This window comes from Anabrus simplex, chromosome 2 (assembly GCF_040414725.1).
Source record: "Anabrus simplex isolate iqAnaSimp1 chromosome 2, ASM4041472v1, whole genome shotgun sequence".
Taxonomy (NCBI): domain Eukaryota; kingdom Metazoa; phylum Arthropoda; class Insecta; order Orthoptera; family Tettigoniidae; genus Anabrus; species Anabrus simplex.
The window spans coordinates 680,159,802-680,181,356 of record NC_090266.1 but is presented as its reverse complement, the minus strand read 5'-3'; the positions used below and the strand labels follow the sequence as shown (position 1 = coordinate 680,181,356).

Here is a 21,555-nt window from a genome sequence, read left to right as displayed (position 1 = left end):
GCCTACAGCTGAAATAATATGTACTAGGTTAATTTCTAGACTCAAGAGAAGTTGATGAACGGCATGGACAAAATCTTGGAGAAATAATGCAAGATGACAATAAATGCATCTAAACTAAAAGAAGTGGAATGCAGTCGAATGAAGTCATGGATACAGGAGGTATCAGATTAGGCACTGAACTTCTAATGGTAAACGCATATTGTTACTAGGTAGTAGAATAACCAATCATGACGAAAGCAAGGAGGAGATAACATGCTCTGTAGATCAGCTCAAGCAAGGAAGACCTTCCTCAAGAGAATATATTTGGTCACCTAAAATACACCGAGTGATTTGTCTACGCGGGTGAGACATGTAGCTGCTAGCTTGCATTCGGGTGATGGTGGGTTCGAACCCCACTGGTTTCCCGTAGTTTCCCATGTTCACACCTGCCAAATGCTGCTGGGGCTGTACCTTAATTAAGGCCACTGTCGCATCCTTCCCACTCCTAGCCATTACCTATTTCGTCACCGTCATAAGATCTGTCTGACCAAACGAGTTGACCGTGCGGTCACGGGCGCGCTGCTGTGAACTTGCATTCGGAAGATAGTGGGTTGGAACCTCATTGTAGGAAGCCCTGAAGATGGTTTTCCATGGTTTCCTATTTCCACACGAGGAAAATGCTGGGGCTGTATCGTAATTAAAGACATGGCCGATTCCTTCCAACTCCTAGCCCTTTCCTATCCCATCGTCGGTCCGAATCGTTGGCTGAATGGTCAGCGTACTGGCCTTCGGTTCAGAGGGTCCCGGGTTCGATTCCCGGCCGGGTCGGGGATTTTAACCTTCATTGGTTAATTCCAGTCGCCATGGGGCTGGGTGTTTGTGCTGTCCCCAACATCCCTGCACCACACACACACCACACATAACACGATCCTCCACCACAATAACACGCAGCTACCTACACATGGCAGATGCCGCCCACCCTCATCGGAGGGTCTGCCTTACAAGGGCTGCACTCAGCTAGAAATAGCCACACGAAATTATTATCCCATCGTCGTCATAAGATCTATCTGTGTCGGTGGGGCGTAAAGCAGATCGTAAAAAAATGACCTATCTGTGTCGGTGCGACGTAAAGTATTTCATTTTGTATTTTTTAAGTTAAGCATAGTACACGTTAGGATGGACCTCACTGCGGTTAATTAGTTGAGGACATACGGGGCTCTTTAGTCGTGGTGAAGACAACCTGTCCAGGAGTAGGATGCTCCAAATTCAATGTTCCCAGCCAGTGGACAGGACTGGGGGTGGAATTAACGGCCTCACCTTGTAAAAAAAGCATTGTTGAGAAGACTTCTACGAGAAAACCGGACGGAAGACGGCGACAATGAAGGCCCCTTAATAGATGAAGCGATGAAGTTGAAGCCGACCTGAGGGCAATGAACATCCATCCATGGAGACCAGCCGCTCAGGATCGAAGTAGATGGCGGACTATCGTAGAAGAGGCCAAGGCTCACACAGGGCTGTAGCGCCGGATAAGTAAGTACGGTGGGACGGAGATCTGCATCAAACCAGAATATCGACCGCTCACGTAAACGTAGCACTTGAAGTGATTAAGGGTACGCATAAGTAGGAATATAGGTTGGAAGAAAATATGAAATTGCCACGGTAGGAAAACTGTGAAAACTCTCTATACGAGAAGGCATAGCGAATAGAATGAACCGAGTGAAATTTTCTAGAATGTAGTAGACGAACTCTGAAGGGTAGGGAAATACGATTAAGATCCAGGAGATGCCTCACAGGTATACCTTTAATGGAATTTGAAATGGAAATATCACAGGTTAAGGGGATCAAGCCAGAACTTAGGGACAAAATGTTCTAAACTGTTGTTGTTGTTGTTGTTTTGGATGCATTATTATGTTATGTCACATTCCGAAGTTTAATTCCATGGAAATCATTAAAAATACATTAAAATGAATTCGTTTGTTAGTGTGAATAATTGTACTGCCTCATTCATTCTTCTAATGCGTTAGCTTTGTAGGTTGCAACTCTCTGAATTCATCCCCCAGAGTTTCTGAACATAGGCTACCTTATGAAAGAATATTCATTCTTCCTGCTGGCCACACTGTCAAACATTCGCAGAATCCAAACGAAACTTTTAACAACCTAATCTGGAGGAGGATTCCGATCAACAAATGTTATGTCTCTGATCGCCTTGACTTTTAGCTCACTATTCTCAGTTTGTGACTTTCAGAAATTCAGTACGCTCAGCTCAGAAAATACTGGTGTTATGATCTTCAGATTTACAGCATATATAGGCCTATAATTATATATATTGCAGTATCTTTTCTTTATGTTAAGTATAAATTTATTAACGTCTGATTTATACTTAGGTTGTAAATAAGAAATATGCTCTGAATATTTACATCAAAAAAGATTTAATTTGCAAAAGAAATATTCTATTCACTATTGTTTCAATATTATGTTCAGCACGTAGACGTGACTCTTACAAATAACAGAAAGAATCATTAATCTGAATTCAGTTACTTAGCAGCTAAGCATACCTGAAACTGAGCAATTTAACATTGAAGATATAGGAGCTGCTTGGTCTCTTAATGCAGGCCTACAGTTTGAAGCTGGAGTATTTCATAACGAGATGTGATAAGTGGGAATTATCGTTCTCCATGACGATCAATGCTGTAAAGTGAGTTCAGTGTCGGTTACAGATTCTGGCCCCTCAGTAAAATACTCCAGAACAAAGGTGGTACGCCTGAGTGATGGCGTGACAAGGGACGAGTTTCTGGCTGCTATTATCATACCTCCCTGGGGCCTGGCCTCCGTCCATCATTACCTTCAGAGGAGACGGACACCAGTTCACTGTATATGCTAACGGCATACGCCAACTGCTGTTCTTCCCAAGTTTCAAGGAATTAATCTCGCTTATGCTGTCGTCGTCAGTGTGTTGTAAATTTGCTCTAATTCCAGGCCAGGTTTCAAGGTTCTTACAGGCATACTTAACAAAAACAATTGTAAATAGTGTACATACAGTGTCTCACGATAAAGTACGGAAATCGAAAGCAAGCAGAACTTCAAAACAGGCATTAAATTATTACCAACTTATTTTTTTAACTGCAGCAGAAATGCCATCTAAGGGAGATGAGGGCAGCAGAAAAAGTGCACTGCTATTGTTGATAAGTAGTGCACCGAGCTCGATAGCTGTAGTCGCTTAAGTGCGGCCACTATCCAGTATTCGGGAGATAGTAGGTTCGAACCCCACTGTCGGCAGCCCTGAAGATGGTTTTCCGTGGTTTCCCATTTTCACACCAGGCAAATGCTGGGACTGTACCTTAATTAAGGCCACGGCCGCTTCTTTCCCACTCCTAGCCCTTCCCTGTCCCATTGTCGCCATAAGACCTATCTGTGTCGGTGCGACGTAAAGCAACTAGCGATAAGTAGTGCACCCCCTCCCACATCCACAAAGTAATCTAAACTTGTACGATTTATGGAAACTGAAACCGGGCAAACCAGGCAGAAAGCTACTCTCCTAATCCTACACCATGGCGATGACCATTTCCGATGTAGAGATGCTGTATTCTAAAACGAAAATCTTCTGGATATTAGCAATGTTTAATATAATCTATTTTGCCAAAGAAAATTCATCCGAACTACACAGACATAACAGCGCCTCTGCTTCCAATACTGATCAGTTAGACAAAGAGTGCCCTTCCTTGCTTCCATTGTAAGGAATAGAAACCCGAAATGAAGATATCAGTCTACGAGGTAGATATTCTTTCTTTCTTTCTTTCTTTCTTTCTTTCTTTCTTTCTTAATCTGTTTACCCTCCAGGGTTGGTTTATCCCTCGGACTCAGCGAGGGATCCCACCTCTACCGCCTCAAGGGCAGTGTCCTGGAGCGTCAGACATTGGGTCGGGGGATACAACTGGGGAGAATGACCAGTACCTCGCCCAAGTGGCTTCACCTGCTATGCTGAACAGGGGCCTTGCGGGGGGATGGGAAGATTAGAAGGGATAAACCAGGAAGCGGCCGTGGCCTTAAGTTAGGTACCATCCCGACATTTGCCTGCAGGAGAAGTGGGAAACCACGGAAAACCACTTCCAGCCTCCCGAGGCTGAGTGGACCCCGTTCCAACCCTCGTACCACTTTTCAAATTTCGTGGCAGAGCCGGGAATCGAGCCCGGGCCTCCGGGGGTGGCAGCTAATCACACTAACCACTACACCACAGAGGCGGACGAGGTAGATATTACGGGCTATAAATGTATCACCAGTCTAGATTAGGTGACAGGCAGTTGAGCAGAGTTTTCTCTAACGGGATGTTAAATGAATATTTACGCTCGGACTATCTATATACCGCAAAAAAGTTTGGAATATCGAGTGTGCAATGCAGTAATAAAGTTACAGAATGTTAGTTATTGTATCACAGAGAGACACATCCTGGAAATGTAAACTTTTACTAACTCAGCTTTTTGTTCCAATGAAAATGAAAACCTACAACCTGTTTTCCAGTCATTGACCGGGTCAGGGATGTAATGAATGAAACATATATAGGCTGTTATTACAATGGGGCGCCACTCCCAAGGTGATTTATTAATGAGTGATAAATGCTAAGAAATGATAATGGAATGTGTTGGTGGAATGAAAGATGACAGGGAAAACCGGAGTACCCGGGGAAAACCTGTCCCGCCTCCGCTTTGTCCACCACAAATCTCACATAGAGTCACCGGGATTTGAACCCCGGTATCCAGCGGTGACAGACCAACGCGCTGCCGTCTGAGCCACGGAGGCTCTTTTCGTTCCAATATCTAACGCAAATAAACAGTTATAATGAAAAGGTTACAATTTGTGACTGTGTAATTTTTTTGTAAATGTTGTTCCTTCTTCATTCTGCCTTAGCACGGTGTATGGCCTCCTCTGTCGTTGTTCAGATCCCTGACACGTTGTGGCATTCTTGCGATCAGTAAATCGATATTATATTTAGGAGGAAGGTCTCATTCCATCTGGGCAACTCTAATGAGCTCTAGGAGTTTGTGGAGGTTGTGGTCGATCAAAAATAGCGGTTTTCAACCTGCCCCATGCATGTTCAATACGATTTATATCCGGTGAGTTAGCTGTCCTATTCATATTGTTCATACCCACCTCTGTCATGAAGTTCCTCACTGATGCAACTCGATGAGGTTGAGCATTGTCACTTAATTTATTCCTAAAGGGTTGTTCAATTGGCCAATGAATTTCATCAGTATACCGCTGGGCAGTTAACGTACCTCGAATCGATATCAAAGGTGTACGAAGGCCAGAAAGCCAAGAAAAGTGACCGAGAAGATTTGTCGCGCTGACCACGCGTCACCTCGTAATTTGCATGCTTGCGGGCTGAGGAGCTGTCACTTGGTAGGCCTCTTGGATGGGTAGTCTATGAGGTGTTGGCAAGAGAAGGAGCGAAAAGGAACCGCAAGTAAACTCCGGCTCAGGACGCGATCACTCTTTTTTTGTTTTTGATTTTTTTCTATTTGTTTTTCGTCGCACCGACAGAGATAGGTCTTATCATGGCCTTATTTAAGATACAGCCCCAGCATTTGCCTGGTGTGAAAATGGGAAACCACGGAAAACCATCTTCAGGGCTGCCGACAGTGGGGCTCGAACCCACTATCTCCCGATTACTGGATACTGGCCGCACTTAAGCGACTGCAGCTATCGAGCTCGGTGACGCGATCAGTGACATCTGACGTAGCTGGGGGCACCGACTACGTCACCAACGTTCAAGTTTGAATAAGACACTTGGTTATTACTATAATCCCATACAGTCAGAAGGTATATTCAAAGGTCTACTGCAGCTCGTTGAAAAAATTGCACCTAAACATTCCCTGAATAGGTCTGAGCTAAAGGGTGTTGCGTTTCACGAAGACAACACGAGGTCTCTTGTGTCTCATATTGGCTGGGGTCTTTTATTATACCGTTCGACATCCACTTGTTTTTTGTTTGTGTAATCAGCTTCAAATGGAAATAATTGTATTCTAAATCTTAAAAAAAACTTAGATGACTTTTACGCCTCCGTGTCAGACCCGCTGTGAGTGAACGAACTTTAAATTTGCCCAAATGATGGCTTAATGTCATAACAAATAGAGGACCTTTTACTGAATTACCTAGGAGAATAATAGGATCTGCTATACAGGGTAAAAAAAAGCAGAGGGAGACCAAGGCGAAGATAGACTCAGTATTAATTATTTAAGGATAAGAGATGTGGAACTAAGTGATGTCACAGAGATAGTTGCAAATAGAGGATTGAGGAGGCACATAAATAATTCACAGTGGCTTGCAGACTGAACGGTGAAATGCATAGCATTTATAACGAAGATGTATGTATGTATGTATGTATGTATGTATGTATGTATGTATGTATGTATGTACACTGACTGACAGAGCAAATGCAACACCAAGAAGGAGTAGTCAGAACTTTATGCCAATTGCAGGGTAGACTGACGTCACTGAGGTATGCTCATGATGTGAAATGCGCCGCTGTGCTGCGCTCGTAACGAACGATAAATGGGACACGGCGTTGGCGAATGGCCCACTTCGTACCGTGATTTCTCAGCCGACAGTCATTGTAGAACGTGTTGTCGTGTGCCACAGGACACGTGTATAGCTAAGAATGCCAGGCCGCCGTCAACGGAGGCATTTCCAGCAGACAGACGACTTTACGATGGGTATGGTGATCGGGCTGAGAAGGGCAGGTTGGTCGCTTCGTCAAATCGCAGCCGATACCCATAGGGATGTGTCCACGGTGCAGCGCCTGTGGCGAAGATGGTTGGCGCAGGGACATGTGGCACGTGCGAGGGGTCCAGGCGCAGCCCGAGTGACGTCAGCACGCGAGGATCGGCGCATCCGCCGCCAAGCGGTGGCAGCCCCGCACGCCACGTCAACCGCCATTCTTCAGCATGTGCAAGACACCCTGGCTGTTCCAATATCGACCAGAACAATTTCCCGTCGATTGGTTGAAGGAGGCCTGCACTCCCGGCGTCCACTCAGAAGACTACCATTGACTCCACAGCATAGACGTGCACGCCTGGCATGGTGCCGGGCTAGAGCGACTTGGATGAGGGAATGGCGGAACGTCGTGTTCTCCGATGAGTCACGCTTCTGTTCTGTCAGTGATAGTCACCGCAGACGAGTGTGGCGTCGGCGTGGAGAAAGGTCAAATCCGGCAGTAACTGTGGAGCGCCCTACCGCTAGACAACGCGGCATCATGGTTTGGGGCGCTATTGCGTATGATTCCACGTCACCTCTAGTGCGTATTCAAGGCACGTTAAATGCCCACCGCTACGTGCAGCATGTGCTGCGGCCGGTGGCACTCCCGTACCTTCAGGGGCTGCCCAATGCTCTGTTTCAGCAGAATAATGCCCGCCCACACACTGCTCGCATCTCCCAACAGGCTCTACGAGGTGTACAGATGCTTCCGTGGCCAGCGTACTCTCCGGATCTCTCACCAATCGAACACGTGTGGGATCTCATTGGACGCCGTTTGCAAACTCTGCCCCAGCCTCGTACGGACAACCAACTGTGGCAAATGGTTGACAGAGAATGGAGAACCATCCCTCAGGACACCATCCGCACTGTTATTGACTCTGTACCTCGACGTGTTTCTGCGTGCATCGCCGCTCGCGGTGGTCCTACATCCTACTGAGTCGATGCCGTGCGCATTGTGTAACCTGCATATCGGTTTGAAATAAACATCAATTATTCGTCCGTGCCGTCTCTGTTTTTTCCCCAACTTTCATCCCTTTCGAACCACTCCTTCTTGGTGTTGCATTTGCTCTGTCAGTCAGTGTATGTATGTTTACTTCGAAAATATTTTCCTTGAAGGAAAATAAAATCTGCCTTTCCAACAACGAAAACTATCCTATTTCTCGGGAAAGCCAATTTGTTTTAAAATATGGTACAGTTAACATTTTGTCCCAAATCTGGTTCATATTTTATGCTTCCTAACAAATACTAACACTGAGAAAGCGCAAGGCATGTAATTAATTATACATCAATTCAGGCGGCTGGTAGAAAGTCGTTTCATTCGCCTAATGAAATTTTACGCACCAAGCAGTAATATGGGATTTCCAGAACATGCTGTCGAATAAATAAACTTCTAAGAATAAGATAATGCGCTTCTCGTGTTCTATAATGTTAATTTCATGATGTTAACGAGTTAAGAAGGAGGATAATAAAGAAGAAATTACCTGTAGCCGAGTTAATACTGTAACAAGCGTTAACTTTACCAAGAAACAAATTAACGTGTACACAGGCCAGAACACGTCAGTTTATTGTTGATTTAACACTAAAATGCATGATATTTTTTACATTGATAAAACTGTAAATGAACCCATGTTTCAGCCTTATTTCTTGGTTTCAGTTTGGCTCATAGTTTCACTTTAGGACCGCCAAATATATACCAGTGTGATCAATCCAGGCTACTGATGGAAACCTGTGTAGCAGCTATTTGTTGAAAAAAAAAAAAAAAAAGCACTTCACATTTTGTGCAAGAAACCATTGTGAACCCACTGAATCCAGGAAACTTGGCCATTCCCTAATCTATGTCTTCCTCACTACACTACGGTCTCCTCGCCTCATTAGCCGAACTCAAGCAAGCTCAGTTTGTCGTAGAAGAAATGCGAGTGCTTTCTTAAACACTTCCTAAAGAAATATTACTAATCGAACACACATATTGTAGCCTATAACACTGATCGTTAACTTATTATTCAGATCAATTTCTGAAGGTTTTGGTGGTTTTCACATTATTGGACATCAATATTACCTACGCTTTTCCATAGTCCACACTGGACGTGCGAGCGCTCCGGGTCGCAAGCTTGAAATGCTCATTTGACACATAAAGTGCAACAATGTTCGGGAGAAAAGTTAGAATTACGAAGAAAATGCATATGGGTATTCTCATAATAAAATTAATTTTAAATCATGGAGTATATGTACGCTCCTTCTTTCGTAGGACTTACAGTTCACCAGTTATTTCTGACTCTATGAGGTAAATCATGAATCGAAACACAGAAATATTTCTAGAATTAGGAGAAAATGTTAATTTTTTGTAGAATATTGAATTGTAAAGACACTTGCCGTGGGGGGGATCGAATCCTTAATAATAATCATGGTATTAATAATAATCATCACTTGATGAGACCAACTCGTCTTTGCCGTTTACAAAAGGGAAATATACAAAAATCCACAAACCACCAACAATAATTAGTTTCACTATATACAGTTTATATGACAAACCTCCAGGTAACAGTACCACTGCACTGCCTACTGCTACAGAAGAAAAATCCTTATCTAGTACGACGACTACGCACGGATACACCCTTCTTTACGAAGACCATCCCTAACCTTATTTACACTCCTCTTCACGCTGTTCAGGCAGCGTATTCACCTTTAAGGGTTACGAACTTACAATTTGTCTCACTTTTTTCCACTTAAAAACCACCAGCTCTCCTGAATTATAATAATCTAGAAGAAATAATTTTTCTAATGATGAAAGAATTACTGAAATGGGTTGGGTGGTTCTCGTGTTTACTTTCGATGCACAAACAAACTCATGATGAGCACAAATACTCAGTCCCCAGAGCCAGAGAAATTAACTATACGCAGTTAAAATCTCCGTCCCGCCCGGGAATCGAACACCGGAACCCTCTGAACCGAAAGCCATTACGCTAACCATTCAACCAAGGAGCCAATTTGGAATACATGAAAGTAAAGCACGAAAATTGTTTCTGTCAATTAGTAAACATAGCAATGACCTACCTCAGAACAAAATAATGCACTATTTACCTCAGTTTTAATATCGATCAGGACCTTTTTCTGCGCGGCCGTATGTAAAAACAAAGCCTAATAACGTAAAATCAAGCGCCGCGTCTCTACATGGTTTCGGAAATCGTATGGTGATTCAGACAGTGGCCGTTGTTTTAATACCATGATTTAAAACCACTACCCAGACCTCGTTCAGGAAATCGGCCCTATCTGTCTAGCAACTCTACGGATAAATGCCACTGAGGTACCTAGATCAGTACAAGACGCACGTCACGTACATACCTACAACATCCGCCAAAAACTCACACTTCGTCACAATCTGACCGATCAACCTACAAGTCCTTACCCCATTCATATACGATTAATTTCTTTGAAAGTGTGCCAAAGATTTTATTTTTACGTTTTTATTAAGAATGTTTTAGTATTTGTATTGTTCGTTGTAGTCAACCATCGACATTTTGAGATATATTTTTGCTTCCAAAATTTAAAGCGAATGTACTAGTGTGTAACATTTTGGCGAAATTGAAAATACGAAATGGATGAATGGTCACTAGGATAAAGTATAAATAACGAAATTGGGCGCCACCAGAAAAAATGTACAGGAACTGGAGCTCCCCCTCCCAAGGCGACGGTCATCAGGCTGACGAGTCTCCAGACTTGCTTTGTAACCTTACCTGATACTGTTTACCCCTGAAATTAAATTTGAGTAGCATGCCAGGTTCATCCTTACTCCACCGATAAAAAATTTACTACAAGTTTCACTCCATGAATTTACTCCCAAAATAAAATAAAATATGACAAACACCAACAATAATCATCACTTGATGAGACCAACTTGTCTTTGCCATTTACAAAAGGCAAATATACAAACATCTACAAACCACCAACAATAATAATCACTTGATGAGACCAACTCGTCTTTGCCGTTTACAAAAGGGAAATATACAAAAATCCACAAACCACCAACAATAATTAGTTTCACTATATACAGTTTATATGACAAACCTCCAGGTAACAGTCCCACTGCACTGCCTACTGCTACAGAAGAAAAACCCTTATCTAGTACGACGACTTTCTCTACGCACGGATACACCCTTCTTTACTAAGCCCGCTGTCACACAGGGCATCGAACGATCAAGAGCGACCAACTGACATCGAGTACTAACGACTAAATTTATTTACCTTGTCACACTGCTCATCGATCGAGAGGGATCGACTGCACGGAAACAGCTGATACTCCCGCCCAGTACCGTACAGGCTACAGATGTATTCATATTCACGAGAGAAAAAGAATGTGTTATGAAAGCGATAATTCGGGTGGATATATGATTCTAACCTATGAATATATTAGGAGAAAGGAAAGAACCAGACGATCGCAGTGGACAAGGTAAAGAGCCATGGAGATTCCACCAAAGTGTGCCTTCGTTGTGGAATGACGAAGAAAAATTCATGAACTATTACCGAATGCCCATCAATAATTACGGTATAAGGAATTAGAGGAAAAAATGAAGTCAATAATAAACATCATGCAAACAAATTACAGGAAAAGTATAAGTTCTGAGGAAAGGCTGACACTATCGTTAAATTCAATATTCACAACGATTTTTTTAGGTTTAAAGTTAGAAGTGATGTTCACCTCCGAAACAACTACTGTATGTCCGTGGCAAAATATATCAAATAAAAGATTAGTGGCAGGTACATTTCTTTGCATTCTACAGGATTATAATAAAGTATTGATAAAAAGGACTGAAAACTGTTATGTACATCAATTTGAATTCATAATTTGAAGGTGCTACAATCAACAGTGGAAATATATTTATTTAGGCCTATAGGTTTCTGGACATTGGTGACTCATACAGATTTAGGATTGCTCACAATACATCAGTGGATTTGTTCCTATTATATGTGATGCCATTCATAGAACACTACAGCCAGAATTCTTGACAGGGTGAAAATTCCAACAAAAGCCTCACAACAGTGGCTCATTGTACTTCAAATATAAGACTAATACCATTTATGCTTATTCGTTTTAATGATGCTGGATCTTGGGGCATAATTACAGTCTTTTCAAATGATATTTTGAGGTGTTTATTAGATGGAGGTTATAAGCTTTTTTTTTTCTTTTTTTTTCATACCACTTGGTGAAATCCCACCTACCAAAATAATAGCCATATCAAGAAATGCTAGAAATAGTGTGTCAAGTTTCATTACAATCCTGATAATTTTGAAAGAAAGAAAAATGCACATATGCTCTGAATATTGTGAAAATGATAAAAGCAATGTAGTTCCTTACACTGTTTCTCTCCCTCATGATCCTCTGCAAATCTCTTGTCGCCTCTCCTCTTTGTTATTGTGCCATGTTCAGAATAGTATCATATTGTTTTCATGACAAGCATGTTGCTGAATTTCTGTAGGCCTACTGTGTTTTGTGCAAAGAATCCAGGGTCCATATCCAAACTTTGCAAGAATGACAATCCTGTCTTAGTTTATATCATTGAAGACTACAGCAGCTTCAAAAGCAGCTAATTTTACCAAATGGCTGTGAAGAAAGGTTGTCTCTTTAGGGTTCTGTGTATTCACATATGTGTACATTTCTTGAGGAGTTCAGGTGAGGCTAGTGCTCTGTCCACTAGCTTAATAACTATAGGAAAAGTTTCTGGAATATTGTTCTAATAAGTAAGTTGGCAGTGTAATAGACTGATACTTGTCACAACTACATGTAAATTACACACAAGGTCTTGTTTATTACCCTCATCACTAAGCATAAAGTACTGTCTCCCCAAACTTTGCACTGGCAAGCTGATCTAATTGCTCACTTGGCAATAATAAACCAATTAATATAAATCCTGCACTTCCATCCAAGTTACTGGTAAACTCCTTGGTACAGAGTAACAACTTTTTCTGCAAAGGTCTGGTAGGACTCTCTTTCTTACCTCAATGTTGATTTTGCCTTTCTATGTATTGTTCATATGTAACTTCTTTACTGATATGAACACGACCAAGCCTATCTATCCATCCTGAAATACTTTCCTTATGAATCAGTTCAAGGAAAATGAAAACTTTGCCTTCAATTTCACCAAAAATGAGAACCAAACACTGCAAACAATAATAGGTGCTGATAACAAGCACCTTGCCTTCTATTTTTAGAAGTGAAGAGTATGCCTTTCTAACAACTAAATACTATTGCCATCTACAGTAAAATGTTATTTAGGCCTGTTGCTCAGGTGGTAAATGATTTAATTTTGCTATATCTTACATTGCCTGTCAAAGCTGTTTGTAAATACCGATTATATAAATTAATGTTTGACAGAGTAGGGTGTATGGATCTTGTAAGATCTTGGATTGACTTACAGGGTAATTAATCTACTCAACCTTTTATTACAAGCATGCAACTGTCATATGAATATATTTTTTATAAATAATGTACATGTTCTGCCATCATATCCTCTTAATATCACATCACACAAAATACAGTTTTTTATGTTGTAGATTAAAATCTACAAAACTTTGGTAGAAACACCTGTCAAAATAGTTACAAATGAACATTTCATCTTTGTTTTTCATTGTTTATATGGATCTACAGCACAAGAAACAAAATAATCAGTCTACCTTGATGCCCTCTGTAGGCCTACATGTTATTAATAAATTATAAGTACGGTAACAGACATGAAAGTAGTGATTGCTGGTGCAGACAGGTATTTATAAAAAAATATATTCATATGACAGTACTTGGAATGAGGAAATAAAGGCTACCTAAGTTACAAAGGTATAAGGTGGCAGGGAGGGAAGCTGTCAGGTATAACTGTAGTAAGAATTTTGTCCTATGCAAACAACTTGGTCTATTGAAACTGTGCAATCTAATATCTTGCAACTTCAAAAAGGATGCAATGAATATGACATGAAAATTAGTCATTTCAAGACTAAAGTGATGGCAGTAGGGAAGACACCTAAAATAGAACTGAATGTCAGGTTGAGAATACAAAACTGGAACAGGTAGATAATTAATTTTAAATAGGTATTTAGGATGTGTATTCTCCCAGGATGGCAGTATAGTAAGCAACATTGAATATAGATGCAGTAAACCCAATGCAATGAGCTTGCAGTTGTGATCAACAGTATACCGTAAGAAGGCAGTCAGCTCCTGGACAAAACTACTCATGTCTTTACACTGGTCTGGTTTCAGACCACCTGTGTTGTACAAACCTAGTGCAATGAGTTTGCAGTTGCGATCAACAGTATACCGTAAGAAGGAAGTCAGCTCTTGGACAGAACTATCAATATGCTGGTCTGGTTTCAGACCACCTGTGCTGTACAACTGCTTACTATATACACACAGAAAGGACCTACTACATGTATTTCAAAATACTCCTTTCCTTGTAAACCATACATGTTCTACCACATAAAATATACAAACTAAGATGTTGTAATAATGCTAATAATTAATAAAAATTGGAGTTAGGGTTCTTTCCCATCAGGTGCTAATACACATAACTCACTGAGGATTCCAATAAATATTGATAGATAAGTATAACAAAAACTGATTTAATTTAAAAAGTAGAACATTTCTCAAGAACGTAAATTTTATTAGATTCTTTCTTGGTCAAACACTGTATACAACAGTTCCTGAATTTTAACTTTGAAAAACCTTCGACCTAGTACACTCATTCTTTCCATGTCATCATGAAGAGACTAAAAATAACATTGATTACATTTTCTTTTCAGTTTTCAGTATCTTTTCTAAATATTCACTTAACACATCACTGTCACTTTCACATTTCTGTTTCTTTTATTTTTAACTGCTGGCAGAGCTGTTTGTAGAAGCAGAAGCCACTGGACTGGAAGTTGAAGTCCCTTCAGTAATTTCTGAACTATAGGAGTTAGACCCCTCCAACACAAATTATTTCTGCTTCCTCCTCCTCTATTTCAGCTTGGTGAAAAGGCTCTCATACACCAGGTGCCACATCCATAGATGTGTTTGTTATAGAACTGAAAAAATGAACAACATATTAATGCAATTCTTCTAAATTGGAGCTACATTTTACTCTGGACACAAGCCTTCTGTTTAAGAAATTGTTACTTTCAATAATTTAGTAAGATGATTGTTAGGTTAGATTATATTATATTACTTTCAGTTATATCTGATAAATTAATGAACAGACGGGTGGAACTTATGGCCTACAGACTGAATCTTCCCCTCACTCTTTCACAACTAGAACACTGGTCTGTAGTGTAGGCCTACTTTTAAAAATAAATATTACAGAATTGTACCTTCTTCCAGCAATGAAGAGTTCCAGAAAGTTGAGGGCATTGAAGTAGACCCATTTTATGTTTTCTGTACAGCAGAACCTGGGAGGAGAGGGAGGATGTTATCTCTCCAAGTTCGATATCCAGCCCTCAGAATTTGCCATGTTTTGGCACAACTTTTTCCTGAAACAATGAATCAGAATATTGTGACAAAGAAAATATACATGTAGTAGGCCTACTTATGGCATAGGCCTACACTTATTTGTCATTAAAGCAAACAATGGTAGGCCTATTCATTTCATTAGGTACGAGATGGAGGTTAGGAAAGCACTGCTTATGTTTTCCAAACATTTCTTCAATTAAGTTACAAGAATGATAATTACTACTTCTCCTAGTGTAACTCTTTTTACCAATCTATTCCGTATAATATATTTTATCAATAAATAATCTAAGATAACACTATTCATACGATAATCGTAATAAATCTAATAATTACTTACCAGTTTTTGTGCCAATTCTCCACGCTATAGAATGCCATACAAAATTCACGGTCTCCCTATTACTATATCCAGGGAGTCTAAGATTATACACCACTTTGTTTTCATACACTAAGCAAATTAATGTTTCGATTTCATCAACAGATGACTATGTTGCATCCGCCATTATCGAACGACTGCGACTGAAAAACGGACACGTTTGTTTTTACAAACCAGTCGATCTTCATCGCTCGTAGTTGATCGCTGACGATCGATGCTGTGTGACTGGTGCCACTGCCCTCTGTAGGTTTGTTTTCTTAGTCGGTTGATCGCAGTCGTTCGATCGAGCCTGTGTGACAGCCCCCTAAGACCATCCCTAACCTTATTTACACTCCTCTTCATCGATGTCTTGAGTCATCCCAGCTTCCAGCACAGGTTAGTGTGGTCCCTCACGTTTCTCCAACTGAAGTACTCTAGGAAGACTATTTCCTTTAGCAAGAATTAGTTCTGTGCACAACCTCACATCCACCCCAGAATGTGCAAGCAGTATGCACCACCACACCCACTGTACATTATCTCATAGAAGAATACGGAGTTTGACTAACAAATAAACACTTAGTGATGTCTTTTACAGAATGCCCGCCCGAAACTTGTAAGCAACTGTAATAATTATAGAGTGCTCACTCTGTAACGGATACTGAAGAACAATAGAATAACACATCGGAAACTGCGCGAAGCAGATCCCGCGCACCGGTCCGAATGAGAATGAGAATCAGAATCAGAATGACTTGTCGCAAACGCGTACACACTTATATATAGGCTTACTACATGCGGTTATAGCGTCCCGAAAAGTTTACGGGCACATCTTCGCGCATCACTCGGTCAACCCAACCTTGCTTGAAACAAAGACCTCGTATTGACTATCGAGCTGCTGATGTGACATAGAACGTCCACTCATGTACATTCACATTGATCAATTCCAATCTTCAGCCTGTGGAATTTTCTAAATGTCCGAGATACCGAAATAAAATAGCATTTTAAAACGCATCCACTTCCGGGAATCATTATAATCATAATCCCATACTACGGTAACGATGGCGGTTACTTCTTCTACAGATAGAGAAGTTGGTGTCACTGCAATATTTACAAAGATTTCTCGCAAGTTATAGAGTCGATCGAACGATTTCTTGGACCTTGCTGCGTGGCGCTGTTCTTTGTAGGTGACACGGTGGAAAACGTTCATGTAATTTACTTATGCATTATAGCTGTCAGTGATTCACCTTAAAGGTAAGTGCGTAATCACTTTTTGGTTTACTTATCCTGGAACGTAAGGATTCATAAATATTTTCAAGGAAATTCAAAACTGATTGAAATTGTTCAAATGATAGACAAGTCAGAAAAGTACAGTAACAGTTAAATGTTAAATTTACGCTCTACCATTTTTATTCTCACTACGGAAGGTTTGTATTTTTACACGTAAACGATGTTTCAGTAATTAAATATTTTATTATCGTATGGCACACTTTTATTATTTAATCTTGGTGCCCTAGTTTATTCTAGTTTCCAGTCTGAGATGTCCTTGATTCCCGGCATTTCCATCCGGTGACCCTAAATAGTACTCAATGAACTGACGTATTTGTCTCCGGGAGATACAGTTGTAAGATTTATTTCATTATTACAGTAAGAATTAAATGTTAAATTTACCATCTACCATTTTTATTGTTACTACAGATGGTTTGTATTTTTACACGTGGACAATGTTTTAGTAATTAAATACATTTTTTACCGTATGGCACACTTTTATTATTTAATCTTGGTGTCCTAGTTTCTTCTAGTTTTCGGTCTGAGATGTCCTTGGTCCCGGGAATTCCATCCGGTAACCCTAGATAGTACTGAACGAACTGTATTTCATTATTATCTGACATCGTCATATAGTGCATAACACAGAACCAAAAATGCATCTTTTTCGTGTCATCTGTTGTCGAACCGTACAGCGCTGGACCAAAAAATTAGTTTCCAGCTGTATTTTTCTTCGCAACAGACTGACTGCCTTCATGGGGTATATAATATGATCAATTATCATTGAATAAATGCAGCCATTCATGGTTTAACTATGTGACTGTTAAGTCACGTGTATACACGGAACGGGTATTTAATATGATTTTTAAGTCACAGATATTGTGTATCCTACGGAGTTCTCATCCGTGCGGTAAAAACATGCTCTGCCACTGAGCACCAAGCGCTGTAGAAGAAATGCTAAACTCACTTGCGTTCGATTGAGTGAATGTAGGTAGTGTGTGTGTGTAGGAAGACACCTCTCGATGAAACAGTCAAGAACAGCCATTTGAAGATAAGAAATAACGCAATAACTAAGTTATCTGCAAATTATTATGTTATGAAATAAGATCATTTATTATTATTATTATTATTATTATTATTATTATTATTATTATTATTATTACTATTATTATTATTATTATTAATGGCAATTACATTTAATGTAAATAATACAGTAATAACAATAATAATAAAAATTCATTATTCGGAAAATGTCTTCCAATTATGATTCACCGTCAGTCTGTGCATTGAACCCCTATTCGTGTTCGTATACAGAATGACTGAGAGTGGTTGGTGTTCGATTTAACCTGCAGTGCGCGAGAAATAACGAAATATCAGTTGTTCTGTGCCCAGTCGAACGAAAATCGGCCGCAAGCATTATTATGAATGTCTCTAATTGACTGAACCACAGTCGTTAGAGCGGAAGAGATCTTCGCTCCGTCGACAGTAACTTCAGAATCAGCTAGCATTAATTTATAGTTTAATGTCCAAGTAATAAATCACTATTGTTTCTCTTTCCTTTCCGTGTTCTCCCGAACTGCTGCCTACTCCATTAACCATTGACACCAGACGCATGCCAAGGAAATGACCCTGAGAAACGGGACGACGGTTTCTCTGGAACAGGTGAGGACATTTCGTATGCTGTATTTTGGGGAGTCATGAAGTTCCTTACGCTTAAACGCATAGGACTACCCAATCTACCAGTGATCCTTAAACCGTATACTGTTTCACAGACGTCCACCAGTACAATGCATTAAGGAGGTTTCATATCTATGGAAATGGCAGTTTCCAACTTCCATTTGTCAGGTCATGGACTACTTCGATACGTCCGACAGCCTTCAATATCAATAGGAGAAAGTAGTCTGGTGTGAATCGGTCAAGAAGTGACAAGAGGTGTTAGGAATTAGGGATATTAGGTTAAAGGGAGGTAGAATGAAGATGCACGAGTTCATAAGGTTTATTTGATGGCAGAGTGTGGAGTGGGAGTGTTCCACAGCAAGCAACAGACACAAGATTCAGTGGTTGCAGGTATTAAGATTACGGCTGCCACAGTAAAGGAGTGAATGGGGGTAAGGTAGGTGAGTTCTGCGCTGGAAGATGTATTAATGAAAGTCACAGCAAATACAGTGTTCAGTGGTGTACGCGAGGGGGTGGGGTGTTATCGGGTTCAAACACCCCCTTTAGAACCTTTGAAATTCACTTTATATCGCTGAAATATAAAATAAATATTAACTGAATCTCTTTGTAAGTTTCTCACCTTGAGACCAGAAATAACATCAGCTTAATAATAATAAAAATAATAATAGCCGGGCTGCGTATCTTCTGAGCTCACGTTCGATCCCGGCTCAGACCGATGGTATTTGAAGGTGCTCAAATACGCCAGCCCAGTGTCAGCAGATTTACTGACACGGAATGGAACTCCTGTCGGACAGTATTCCGGCACCTCGACGTCTACGGAAATCATAAAAGTAGTTAACGGAACGTAACACGAATAGCAATAATAATAATAATAATAATAATAATAATAATAATAATAATAATAATAATAATAATAATAATAATAATGAAAACTCCACCCGTTCAAACACACGTGTCTCAATAAAAATGGAAGACAACAAGAATGTGAAAGACTTTCTTTGTCTGTAGTGGTATAAGTTTAGCGATTGTAAATTCATTCTTCGAGAATATAACTAGAAAAGTAAAGCCAGATCGATAATGGACAATACTGCCTAATTTGAATTCAGAAAATATGCAAGAAATTCGCGAGCATTTCGGGTATCTTTCGATTGACTCCGACTATAATTTGATCTATAATGAATTAAGAATTGCTACCCGAGGACAAAGAGTGTAAGATCTACCTCTGGTTGAACAAGGGTACTCTAGCTTCAATACTGTATACTGACCGCATTGTGTCTTCCAAGGCCGAACGTCATTTAAAAAAAATACAGCTTCAGTAAAAGGCAATAACAGAGAAACACACAGCACGACCATGCAATCTACAAGGGTTGTTCAACTGAAATATAGATTGGTATCTAGAAATCCGGTATGTGTATTGATTAGCATAACCTACGTCACACCGAGATCGGTAGCTGCAGTCGCTTAAGTGCGGCCAGTATCCAGTAATCGGGAGATAGTGGGTCCGAACCTCACTGTCGGTAGCCCTGAAGATGGTTTCCCGTGGTTTCTCATTTTCACACCAGGCAAATGCTGGGTCTGTACCTTCATTAAGGCCACGGCCGTTTCCCTCCCACTCCTAGCCTTTTCCTGTCCCATCGTTGCCACAAGACCTATGTGTGCCGGTGCGACGTAAAACAACGTGTAAAAGAAAAAACAACAACTATATCACAACGACAAAATACTGATGACAGTTCAAGTGAGTCCACGGATAAAATTCTCCACCGTTCAGGCACCTGTCCCAACAATGAATCGAGTTTCTCTAAACCCTCCACAAAGAAGGGAGCTGGTTTCTGGTGCAAACTCTTCGACAGTATCACGAGCCGCTTGATCGGTGGTGAAACATTTATGATTTAAGGCGTTCGTCACCAGACCAAAGAAGTGATAGTCGCAAGTGGAGAGAACTGGGATCTATGGCGATTGATCCGTAAGATCCCAGTTTATGCAGCGCCTAATGTTCATTGTTGTGTAGGTAGCGGGTGGGCGTGCATTACCGTGAGCACAAGCACACTGCCATGTTTTATTCGTTTGGACGCAACCATTAAACATTAAAGTTGCTTAACATTCCCCTCAATGTAGTAGACGTATGTCTCAGACTGACCACCTTCTGAGCTGCCACTACAAAACACAAAAACATGCTGCTCCATCAATTATTTTCAGTCTTGCCAAATTTGTGTATGTTTCAATTGAACAACCCTGATTGTTCGATGGGAAAACATGTGGCGGTGCTTTCGGCTAGCAAGGTGGGGTCAAGAAAATCACTCATCATCAAGAAAAGGAAACCAGTAGATTAGTATATCGGGGAACTGAGTGAGTGAATGATGGGAGATGTTTGAGATTGGTAAGACATATCCTAAGTCACCTGGTGATAAGAGAAAAAGTGGAAGGTGTGTATTCTATCCTATAGACGAGCTGAACAGAACTTGTGTCACCCACCTATCCTGTAATAGGAGAAAGAGTAGAGGTCAAGAGCTGAAATATATGAGACCGGCAACTCAAACGCTCAGCACTTGATAGAGGAAATGAACGGCTGCACTAAAGGAATCTTTGGTAGTAACACGTAGAACATTAATTATAAAAGACTTGTTTCCATGAAGGAAATGAGTACACACAAAATTTCGGAACAAATGGTTTCTTATCAATAAAAGTATAAAATAGGTGATGCAATTTTGTACGGAATGCGGCATGTGGATAGGAACCCTAAAGTAAGAAACAAACAAAGCTATATTCCACAGGAGGCTACTTACTCAGTGACGACTCGACTTCTTCCAAACTACTGCTAATTCCACGGATTCACTGGTAGGCAGGAGGTGCAACTGAAGAAAAGAAATAATTGTACCGTTGTGTTACATGAAATCTCAGACAAAACATTCTCTAGAGATCAGAATCACAGGGTGCAGAATCTAAAACATGTCTAGCAGCAATACAAATATAATACAAATTCATATTAGCGAATGAAACTGTGAGATGGGTACTCAAACCTACACTGAAAGTAATGAAGGAAACAATATTAAGTGATCATTTTCATTTAAAAAATTGC

General features: G+C 40.5%; 1 protein-coding gene and 1 long non-coding RNA gene across 2 annotated transcripts in view; both read right to left on the bottom strand.

The window, feature by feature from the left end:
• Positions 1-21,555, bottom strand: part of LOC136864362 (myosin-4) — a 635,412-nt gene that overhangs the window by 486,981 nt on the left and 126,876 nt on the right. The window contains exon 2 of the mRNA XM_067141261.2: positions 21,263-21,331. The gene's annotated coding sequence lies outside the window, so the exon portion shown is untranslated. The remainder of the gene's footprint in view (positions 1-21,262; positions 21,332-21,555) is intronic.
• On the bottom strand, positions 14,552-15,857 carry LOC137498379 (uncharacterized). Its single transcript, XR_011017768.1, has 3 exons — positions 15,528-15,857; positions 15,052-15,210; positions 14,552-14,769 (listed from the first exon to the last, which is right to left on the bottom strand). It is a non-coding gene; the product is annotated as an uncharacterized lncRNA (long non-coding RNA).